Source organism: Globicephala melas, chromosome 4 (assembly GCF_963455315.2).
Source record: "Globicephala melas chromosome 4, mGloMel1.2, whole genome shotgun sequence".
In the NCBI taxonomy this organism is placed as follows: domain Eukaryota; kingdom Metazoa; phylum Chordata; class Mammalia; order Artiodactyla; family Delphinidae; genus Globicephala; species Globicephala melas.
Window position 1 is genome coordinate 51,992,656 of NC_083317.1, and position 11,494 is coordinate 52,004,149.

General features: G+C 36.6%; 1 pseudogene; it reads left to right on the forward strand.

Moving 5' to 3' along the window:
• The window catches only part of LOC115855681 (large ribosomal subunit protein eL18 pseudogene), a 64,371-nt pseudogene extending 61,755 nt beyond the window's left edge, over window positions 1-2,616 (forward strand).
• Window positions 2,617-11,494: the final 8,878 nt, after the last annotated feature.

The window sequence follows — 11,494 nt, forward strand, 5'->3', positions numbered from 1 at the left end:
AAGCTTTTGCACAGCAAAGTAAACCGTCAACAAAATGAAAAACACCTACTGAATGGGAGAATATATTTGCAAATGATACAACCAATAAGGGATTAATATCCAACATATATAAACAGCTCATACAACTCAACATCAAAAAAAATCAGATTAAAAATGGGCAGAAGAACTAAAAAGACATTTTTCCAAAGAGGACATGTAGATGGCCAATAGGCATGTGAAAAGATGCTCAACATCGTTAACCATCAGGGAAATGAAAATCAAAACCACAATGAGATATCACCTCCCACCTATCAGAACGGCTGTCATCAAAAGGAACACAAATAACAAATGTTGACAAGGATGTGGAGAAAAGGGAACCCTCATACACTGTTGGTGGGGATATAAATTGGTGCAGCCACTGTGGAAAACAGTATGGAGGTTTCACAAAAAACTAAAAATAGAACTACCATGTGACCCAGGAACTTCACTCCTGGGTATTTATCAAAAAAAAACAAACAAAAACACTAATTCAAAAAGATACATACACCCCAATGTTGATAGCAGCATTAGTTACAATTGTTAATGTATGAAAACAACCTAAGTGTCCATCAACAGATGAATGGATAAAGAAGGTGTTATATATATATATATATATATATATATATATATATACGGAAAAAATGTATATAAAAAAAATACACACACACACACACACACACACACACACACACTAGAATACTATTGAGCCATAAAAAAGAATGAAAATTTGCCATTTGCAACAACAGATGGACTTGGAGGGTGTTATGCTAAGTGAAATAAGTCAGACAGAGAAAGACAAATACTATATTATATCACTTATATGTGGAACCTAAAAACTACAATAAACTAGTGAATTTAACAAAAAAGCAGACTCATAGATTTAGAGAACAAACTAGTGGTTACCAGTGGGGAGAGGGAAGTGGGGAGGAGCAAGATAGCGGTAGTGGAGTAAGAGATACAAACTATTACATATAAAATAAGCTACAAGGATATACTGTATGACATGGAGAATATAGCCAATATTTTATAATAACTATAATGGAGCACAATCTTTAAAAATTGTGAATCACTATATTGTACACTTGTAATATATAATATTGTATAGCAACTATACTTCAATAAAAAATAATAAAATTAAAATATATGAATATAATATAATAGCAAAAAAGTAAAAATAAGAGAAAGATTGGAAAATAAAGTTGAGAATATCTCCCAGAAAATTAAAAAAGCAAATACAAATAGGGCAGAAAATATAAGAAACAAAGAAACAAGATTGATTCAGGAAGCCCAACATTTATATAATAGAAATTCCAAATAAGGCAGAGAAAATGGGAGGGAAAAAATTATCAAAGAAATAAAACAAGAAAAATTCCCCAAATTCAACTGATAGACATGGATCTCCACAGTGAAAAAAGTGTACAGTACACAACAGAAATATATAAACAAAACAAAACAAAATAAACTCACATCAAAATCCATCAATCCATCGCTGCAAATGTCACCTGAAGAATGAAGGAGGATCCTGAAAATTTACAGAGAGAAAGAGATTAAATTAACATGCTAAGGACCCTGTAAAATAGTACCATCAGCCTTCTCAACAGCAATGATGAAACCATAAAACAAGGTAAACATGCTTTTAAAATTATGAAGCATGATTTGCTACATAAAACTTTAAGTCCAAACTATATCGACTGTGAGAATAGAAAAACATTTTCCAATATACATGCTCTCAAACAATTACTCCCTCCACAGAATCACTTGAAACTGCTGGAGAATGTTCTCCAGCAAAACAAGGGAGTAAATAAGAAAGGAAGACGCAATATGTCTTTGAGCTCTCTATCAATCAGAGTTCCTAGTTTCAAACAACTAAAGAGAATTCTAGGTGATTATGTAGATGCAGAGCATATCTGGAAGATATGGGTCATTTGTAGAATCATTGGAAGGGCTAGAAAAACAAGCCATGCCACTGCACTGTCCCCAAAGAAATGTGACTTTTTACATCTCTCAAGGAGTGGTGGGGATGGGGGTGGGGCAGGGGCCGGTAGGAACCATCATGGGTCGCCACAAGCACTGAAAGGTTCAGCGCAAGAAACCCAAGATCCAGGACATCTACTGAAGGCTGTTGGTCAAACTGTACAGATTTCCGGCCAGAGCACCAACACCACCTTCAACCAAGTTGTGCTGAAGAGATCGTTCAAGAATCATACCAACTGGCCCGCCCACTGTCCCTTTCCCTGATGATCCGTAAAATGAAGCATCCTGGCCTGGAAGCCAAAACAGCTGTGGTTGTAGGGACTAGAGCCGACGACAACGTGCATGTCCAGGAAGTGCCCAAACTGAAGGTATGCGATGCGCATGAGCATCCGCATGTAGAACCGCGTCCTCAAGGCCGCGGGGCAAGATCGTCACCTTCAACCAGCAGACCCTGGACTCCCCCAAGGGCTGTAACACCGTCCTGCTCTCCAGTCCTCGCAAAGGCGGAGAAGTGTATGGGCATTTCCGCCCGGGGAACAGCACAGCCACACTAATCCCTTCGTGGGACCAGAGAGGTTCGAGCATGCCAACAGCCAACGGGCCAGACACAGCTACAAAAACTAACCCAAGATCCTGCCTTGTTATTAAAGATTTTGGATGTAAGTAATTAAGAAAGTAAAATGAAACGAAGTGAAATGAAATGATTTTAAAAAGGGATTATTGAGGCCTTTCTATTTTGTACACAAAACCACTGGGCATCATGCCTGTGGACACCTCGGAGATCGCAACATAGATACACATGGCTCCAGCCATTTGGTGGGCAGTGAGGTGAGAAAAACAATGGTTTGGGTGAATCACGTGATTACAGAGCTAGGGTTCCAGATGGTCATGATTGGCCTCCATAACAGCTCTAAGGAAGTAGTGAGAACAGGGATGGGAGAGGGCAGTTAACTACCAGAGGCCCCTCCAAGTATTGGCTGAGGGCCTTAAGCTGCCTCTGCCTATATGAAGAACTTCACCTTACAAACAGTGTTACTTCTGTGACCACCAGAGGAGAGCACTCCCTGTCCCTTCCTTTATCCATCATGAGCCAAGTTAAAGTCAGCCGTGGACATATTTGACTGAGACATCCTAGCTCGCATGTTTGTGTCCTGGATGAAACAGTATCAGGGAAAATGAGAATCTAGCATTTTCAGCTACTATACCATAAGTCACTCTTTACTTCCCTACAGTGTCCATAAGAGTGAGGATTTTCCCAATCACAAAAAGGTTTCAGATGCTGGGTATACAAAAAAAACAACAAATGTTTGGTTTTGTTTTTGTATTTTTTTTCTTTTTTTATATACTATCCATGAAATAGTGGCTCCAGCACTAGCAAGAGGTGAAGGGCATTTCCTAAAGGACAACATGGAGTGTGAGGATGGTGGTTATTCATTGAGCCTAGAGAACAACCAGACAGGCAGAAGCTGAACACTTAAGAATTAAAGTTCTGGGAGGGATTTCCTAAAATTAAATTAAAAGTATTCCAAGGCTTCCCTGGTGGCGCAGTGGTTGAGAGTCCGCCTGCCGATGCAGGGGACACTGGTTCGTGCCCTGGTCTGGGAAGATCCCACATGCCGTGGAGCGACTAGGCCCGTGAGCCATGGCCGCTGAGCCTGCGCGTCCGGAGCCTGTGCTCCGCAACGGGAGAAGCCACAACGGTGAGAGGCCTGCGTACTGCAAAAAAAAAAAAAAAAAAAAGTATTCCAAGAAATTGACAACTTTGACTTAGTGGAAAAATGGGACTGAGAAGTGTTAAAGAGCATGGAAAATTTAGCCAGAGATTATAAGAAAACTAAATAACAGCAATAATAATAAAGGGCAATTAACTCCACAAATGAAAACAAGTTGTGCAAGAATTTTAATAATAGAGCTCAATTTTGCTCTGAATTAAACAATATACATAAAGCCATAATAACTAAAATCTCTGAACCAAGATTCAATTTAAATGCTAAAAACTGGGTTTGTTAGATGGGAAGAGGAGATATACATATCCGTGAGAGGAACATCAGGGTGTGAGAGGAGTTTAACAGAGCTAAATCTTCAGTTTCCATAGTAGAACTCAATACACAATATCCAAAATTTAGGAAGATATTCAAAATGAGTTATTTTGGAACCTAGCTAGATACCAAAGAAAATGACTAAAAACCTTAAAGGTGGCATCGGCTGGGGAATGGAGAACTGTTGTTGGAAGGGATGGACAGGAGACTGCAGTTTACATCTTATTACATTTTGATTTTTAAACCATTTCCAAGAATTACTTTGAGATAAAGGCACACTTAATCTGTAAATTTAAAATCTGTAACTAGGAAGAATTAAGTACTAATTGATGGTGGCATTAAAGTTGCATTATTAGAAAAAGTGTATGTCAAAATATAGCAAAAACTATAAAAATTTTTATATGTTATGACTCAGTAATTCCAATCATGACAATTTATCATGAAGAAACAATTCAATAAAGCAAAATGCTATTTATTGTAGCATTAGATTTGTGTATCAAAAAAAATTAAAACTGTAATGGATTGATGACAAGCAAGTATGTTAAAATCCACAAGTTCAAAACTATATTTAAAAATATATTAATCGCTTTAGATGATGACAGATAACTAATTCATTATTTAGAAAGTAGTAAATAAAGGGAAACAACCAAGCATTTAACATGTCTCTCCCACATAAAACAAATGCACAAGTTAACAAAATACTTGACTGATAACCTCAAAAGAGAGACAACCAGATATTATGTGACTGCTGATGAAAGATACACCACCACATATAAGGTGTTTTTGCCAGAAGTAACAAGCCTGAATCAGATCAAGCCATACAAATAATCTGTTTTTTAACAGTTAAACTGTAGGAATAAAAATTAGTAGGAAGGGTAACCTATAGGTTAAAAGATACTAAGGAGATACATCAAAATAAATACAGCGTTTTGACCTTATTTGTATACTGATCTAAACAAACCCATTGTAAACAAGCTATTATATAACTGGGAAAATTTGCACATGGACTTGATATCTGATAATATTAATGGGTTACTTCTAATTTTTTTAGATATGATAATATTGTAGCTATGTTTAAAAGGGAATCCTTACCTTTTAGCAATATATATGATATATTTACAGCATATTCTTGGAATATATTTATAATATTCTTGGAATATTTTCAATGTAAAAAAAATTGAAATGAAATGTAGGATTTGTCTTTCATTTATAATATTAAAAATTAATTGTACAATCCAAGGAGAATTTCAGATATTTTACCAAATATCATCCAATTAACGGTTCAGACTAAATGAAATTTTATCTCTCTCATTCTTTCCTCTCTTATTCACTTTTCTCTCTCTCTTTTTTATACTTATTCTCTATGTTCATATTTTATCTTCTACTCTTTTTTCATATTATTTACCTTATTGCTCCCCATTTCTTTCTCAAATAAATTTACTAATAAAGGACCTTTATTGTGGAAGTACATTATGGATGTCCAAGGTGAGTATCAAACTTCAGAAAATTGGACCTGTTAACAAATTTCAACTGTAACAGTAAGTCTGCAGTATAGTTTTTTCCATAGTTATCTACCGGTATATGTATAAAGACTTAATCACAACAGTAACACCAGAGTTCTCACATGGTCCAACTGTTAAATAACTCAGCATAATAAATTTAGCTGTTTTCACATGAACCACTGATGCACGAAAATAATTTCCTGCTAATCAGTAATAATGACTATATACCCAGTGAGTCACCGTTACACTTTAAGAAGAAGACTGTGCTAATGTGTGAATAATTATTGACCTGATTAAGTGTCCAATCTTGCTCTTCGAAAAAAAAAAAGTGCACATCATTTAACAATTCAGCTGTATATTGTCTGTGAGATAAAAGCAAGAGGTAATTTGGATAACTAATGCACCAGCTAAATTCTGTTAGGCAGTTCCTAAAGTAGATGATTTTCATCTCCCTTAAACATTCAGGAACCTACATTTTTCTCTGCTTTGTGTCCTTAATGTGCTGCCAACTATTTTCTAAATTTTTTTCCCTAGAGGCAAGGGGAAAAAAGAATTAGAGAAAATGAAGTAAATGATAGGGTTTTATCTGTCTCTCAGCTAAGAGGGCTTGGAGTTCAGAGAAAAAGCTATTACTAGTTAGTGCCACAGAACATTCCTCTGCAAGGCCACTTTTCAATGCTATTAGAAAGGTAAGCCTTTTTGAGAAAAGAGAAATGCACAGGATTCTAGATATTTAGCAAAGACCAAGTTGGAGTGTGATAAAGGGCTAGGAGCTATTAGCTGTCGTGTTATAGTTGTCTCTGATCAAATTGTTACTTCTGTTTGTTTCCCTAAGATTATCTCCCATTAAGTACAAAGGGAGAGCAGTTTTGCTCTCCAGAAATGTCTTGACATTGTAAATCAGATCAGAGGTATAAAGAGGGAAAGAGGATTGCAATCTGTAAAGGATACAATGCTTCTTCATTTGTGAATGAGTGTGTGAGATCTGAATGCTATGTTATTAACCGCTGAATAAATATACTGTGTTAGAAGAACTGTGAAAAATTACAATTAGAAATAGTTTGGATTCTGCAGCAAATCTGTTGGGGAAGCATCATAACAAGTTTCACTAGTGTACACAACTATTTAAATTTTTCAGTTCTACTGGGAGGAGAGAAATTCATCTAGCAAAGCAATGTCCTTTCCTTCAAAGGAGCCATTTGTTTATTACCCATTATGAAACTGTCTGTTTATCACCCAAACTACACTGGAGCTAAATAACATAGGAAGCATTCCCACAACTAACATTTAACCAAAACAACTTTAATGATCCTGACGAGCAATACAGGGACCTTCCAAGAATAACTGAAAAATAACTGCAACTCTGAGAAGGGCAGAATATTTTCACTGAATGCCACATTTGGACATAATCAAAGATGGAAAATAATAGAAAAGCTAAAGCTATCTTTTGGGGAGGGAATGTTGTTTGTGTAGCAGTTATGCCCACTTCAAACCATTCACTTTCATTTTAAGGGGAAGTGTGAAGCTACCTCAGAGGCACTTTGAATCAACAGAGTAATACTGAGTTTTGGTTTCATAAGGCAAGTATTTTTAAAAGTTGTTTGCGCCTCAATATTAACTCCAGGCTTTAATGATTTAACCTTTCAACTTCTTCCTTACGGAATGGTATTCTCTCACTTCATGCCATGAGAATACTGAGTTCCCCTTTGTACTGTATTAATGAGTCACTGAGAAGATTCTGCTCACTTCAGACTGTAAATAATACTTCTATGTTATAACACCAAATAATAATTATTCTTCATTCTGATGACTCTTGGTCATTAATAAAATGAGTATATAATGATCATTATGCTCTGTTTAGAGAGGCAATCATTATATAATACACTTTAGAATAACTTCCACCCCAAATGTTTAAAATATAAAGCTGCAATGAATAAGAATAATTTGGGTTATCAAGAAAATTTACTGGCTTGAAATCATTTGTATTCCATTATATTGTATAAATTACTGCTGAATCAGCATAATAACGCTTATCATAATGTCCATTCCAATATAGGTTTTTCTATCTCTAAAGAGACTCCATATGGTATTTCTTCTTCTGAAATAGACTCATCCATATTTGACTGGTTTGAATCAGGCAAAAGGGATTCTGAATGGTGCAAACATAATGTTAGATGAAGATACTATAATGTTTCTGCTCCCAGAGGTGAAGTTTGTGTTTCTCCAGGATTGATTCAATACTGCAGAATGGGAGTTACTCATGAGCTGTGAGGATTTCACCAGTCTTCCCCTGTCTCCCCTTCTCTGAACCCCTCTCTTCAAGGTTGCATGTCAAGAGAACGGAAGTACGTATCCTGCTCTCCTGCCCAGTTGAGTCTCTGGATTCAGACAGTTCATAAAATGCATATTTTTTAATCTCATCTCTGAAATAAAACTATATCTCCCTTAATGGCATTGCATTAATGTTTTCATTGCTCCCCTTCAGCTGGAATCACTAACTTGATGAAGTTTGTCCTCATGGTGCTACACAGAAAGAGGAGGTTACTTCCTACCTCCCCTTCTAAAGAGCAGAGTAACTATGGGACTCCAGTACAGTTACACATTCTCAGGGGATAGCAACATTTAGTGCATGGCCTAGAGCAGGAAAGTAGGGAACATATGTTAATTTAAAAAAAATAAAAAACCTTCCAGTGTACTTTTATTTAGAATGGGGTATTTGCTTGTAATGATAGGTCAAGATCTTTAAAAAATTAATACCGTTTGTTTCACCTACTTTGAAAAAAGTTTTATCAAATTTAAAATTAGAGAAATAGTGAAACTAAAAATATGTTTTAAAAAAACTGACCCGAAAAACTGACTTGGGTAAATGAGAAGTGGAGAAATAAAAATATCGTGCCATCAAACCTAAGCTCAGTACAAGTCCTGTGGCAGTTTGAAACTTCCTGTCTACCAAGAGAAAGGATGGAAAATATAGTTCTCATCACCAAAATTTGGTATGCTTATCTGACGAGAGACTACATTTCCCTATACAGGAGAACTGAAAGGAACCAGTAGTTGAATAATTCATTCTCTGGATAAACACAGGGTTTTTCTGAGAATCCAGAACAGGGGCAGAGAGAAGCACAGGAGTGTGGGTTTCTCAGATATACTAAGACAGACCTCTTACGGTCTTTGCTGTAATCCAAATGACCACATTTCTTTAATATGAGCTATTGCCAAATATCTCTTTAGCTTCTGCTGTTGTCTCCTGGGCTGTGTGTATATATTTCTCCATGGAAAGCAAATTTAGCACAATTAGAGATTCAAATTAATGAGAATAATTTCACTGATCTAATATCTAAAATTTTCCCTTCTTCTATTACACACTGTTGTCCTTTGGTCATTCTTATTGACACTTTGATTTTATAAGAAGTAAAAAAATGTTAGTTTTTATAACTTTATTGAAACTCTCCTCAAAGATTTAGTGGGCAAGAAGAAACACAGGCCTAATTGAGCTTTACTATACACTGTAGATTTCTGTTTTCCATTCTCTGCATGGTCTCTTACAAGCCAATTCAATTCAGCAAATATTTATTGAGCACCAACACATGATGGGTTCAGACAGTGCTAGGAGTTACAGGGGTTGAAAAAGATATATATGGAAGAGTTTCTTCCCTAGAGAACTTTTAAATCCTTATTAGAGGAGGAACACATAAAGACTTTCTTTTTTTAAGTGGGAAACTTTTAACATTAAATGATTAAGAGCACAAGCAAAAAATACAAAAGATAAGATTAGAAGAGAATAATTCAGAGAAGACGAAGGACTTGGACCGGACCTTGAAATAAAATTGGTGAATTCAGGCCAGGGAAGTAACGTCAGCCAAGACATGGAGAAAAGAAAGAATAAATATCAGACTTTTATTGGAGATTGAGAACTGTATGCTGGGAGAACTGGAGAGCTGACAGCAGGAGATAAACATGGATAGTTAGGAGGGCAAAGAAGGAAGTACACAAGTTTCCCTAGATTAGTAAGAGTACATAATTTATATATTAAATGTCATCACGTAAATTCTTACACTGTAAACTAAGACATTGTTTTGTTTCCACATCTATGCAGAAATTGCATAGATTTCTGCAGAAATTGCAGAGGTAAATTTTATTTCCTCTCTTCACTAACCGGCAGAGTGAGTCAGAAACACTGGCAAGCTCTGAGGGCAAGACATATTTTACTTTTGCTTGGAAACATTAGCAGCTATTAAAATAATTCTCTTCATTTCATCTGTTATACAATAGACAGGAAACGCATGGGAGAAAAACACATATACCAGGATCCATTAGTCCTTTCACAGCTGAGGAGAAATGAAACCTTGCTTTGTCAAAGTAATTGGGTTATTATATGAGACTAACTTCACTCCAGACCCCTTTTCTCTCTGTGGAGAATATGTAAGCAGTCAGCGTTTTGTATTCCCACCTCACTACAGCCCTTTTAAGAATATTTATTTTATACCTCATTAGATAAAATATATATTTTGCAGCTTAAACTTATAAGTTCATTATTCATTCAATTATTATATGAGTGCCCACTGTATGTCAGGTATTCTTATAAAGTGCAAGAAACACAATGATAAACATGGAGACTAAGGTCCCAGACGTTGCGGAACATATACACTTCAGTAAAGGAAGACAGCAACAAGAAGGAAAAGGTGGACATGATGAGTTCACTCTGTGGTCAGTGCTATAATGGAAATAAACAGGGTCATACGACAGAGGATGATGGGGAGAGAATAAGACCTTCCCTTGAATAGGGCAGTCATGTAGATGATTCCTGAAAAGGTACCCTTGAGTTTAGCTGGAAGAATGTAAGCAAGAACTAGATAGAAAAGTCAGAGGAAGAGCATTCTAGGCAAACAGAACTGTAAATGCAAAAAGTCCTAAAGTCTCTGCAAAGAACCATGTGTTTAGGGAATAGAAAGGATATGACGGATAATAGCTTGGCTGCAGGAAAAGGGAGAATGGGTGGCATGAGCTTGGAAGTTGGGAAGGAACCCCACTGAAGAGTTTGGTTAGATGGGGAATTGGGAAGAAAAGAGTGGATCAGGCAAGTGGTTGAGAACTATAGGGGGAAAAGGAAAATGGTTCTTTCACAAGGTTAAAAAATCTTCTAAAATCTTCTTTTCTTGTCAGACACCATTCTCTTTAGTTTACCAGTTTCTTAAGTAGGGAATTTTATTTATTTACTTACTTACTTATTTATTTATTTATTTATTTATTTATTTATTTTTGTGGTACGCGGGCCTCTCACTGCTGCGGCCTCTCCCGTCGCGGAGCACAGGCTCCGGACGCGCAGGCTCAGTGGCCATGGCTCACGGGCCCAGCCGCTCCACGGCATGTGGGATCCTCCCGGACCAGGGCACGAACCCGCGTCCCCTGCATCGGCAGGCGGACTCCCAACCACTGCGCCACCAGGGAAGCCCGAGAATTTTATTTTTAATTAGCTATTTTAAGCTGTAAAAAGTCAAAGACAAAGTGAATTGCAGTTTTATTTTCCCTTCATCTTGGACTTTTTCCAAGAATGTGTATACAAAGGAAGCTAGATAGAAAACTTCCAAACTGTCAACTAAATTAAGACAAGTGTTTATTAATCACTCACTGTCTGCTTTACTATTTACAGGCACTGTAAAATTACAAAAGAAGGCAGAAGGCATGGTTCCTACCCTCAGGGAACTTATAACCTATTTGAGAAGACCTGTATAAATGCAAAAACTAGAGAGCAATGCTACCACAAATCTCTAAATCAGCAGAAGGAATTGGAGCACAAGTTGTATGTTTTTTTTTTTTTTAAGTTGTGGAATGATATAGGAACAACTGTGGGGTGGATTCCTCCAAAAATGTTGTGTGAAGTAGTTGAGGCAAAGCCCAGTTATAAAAGAAGGGAGCTAGATTTCTAAACAAGGGATAACATTCACAAGGTTGGGGTTGGGT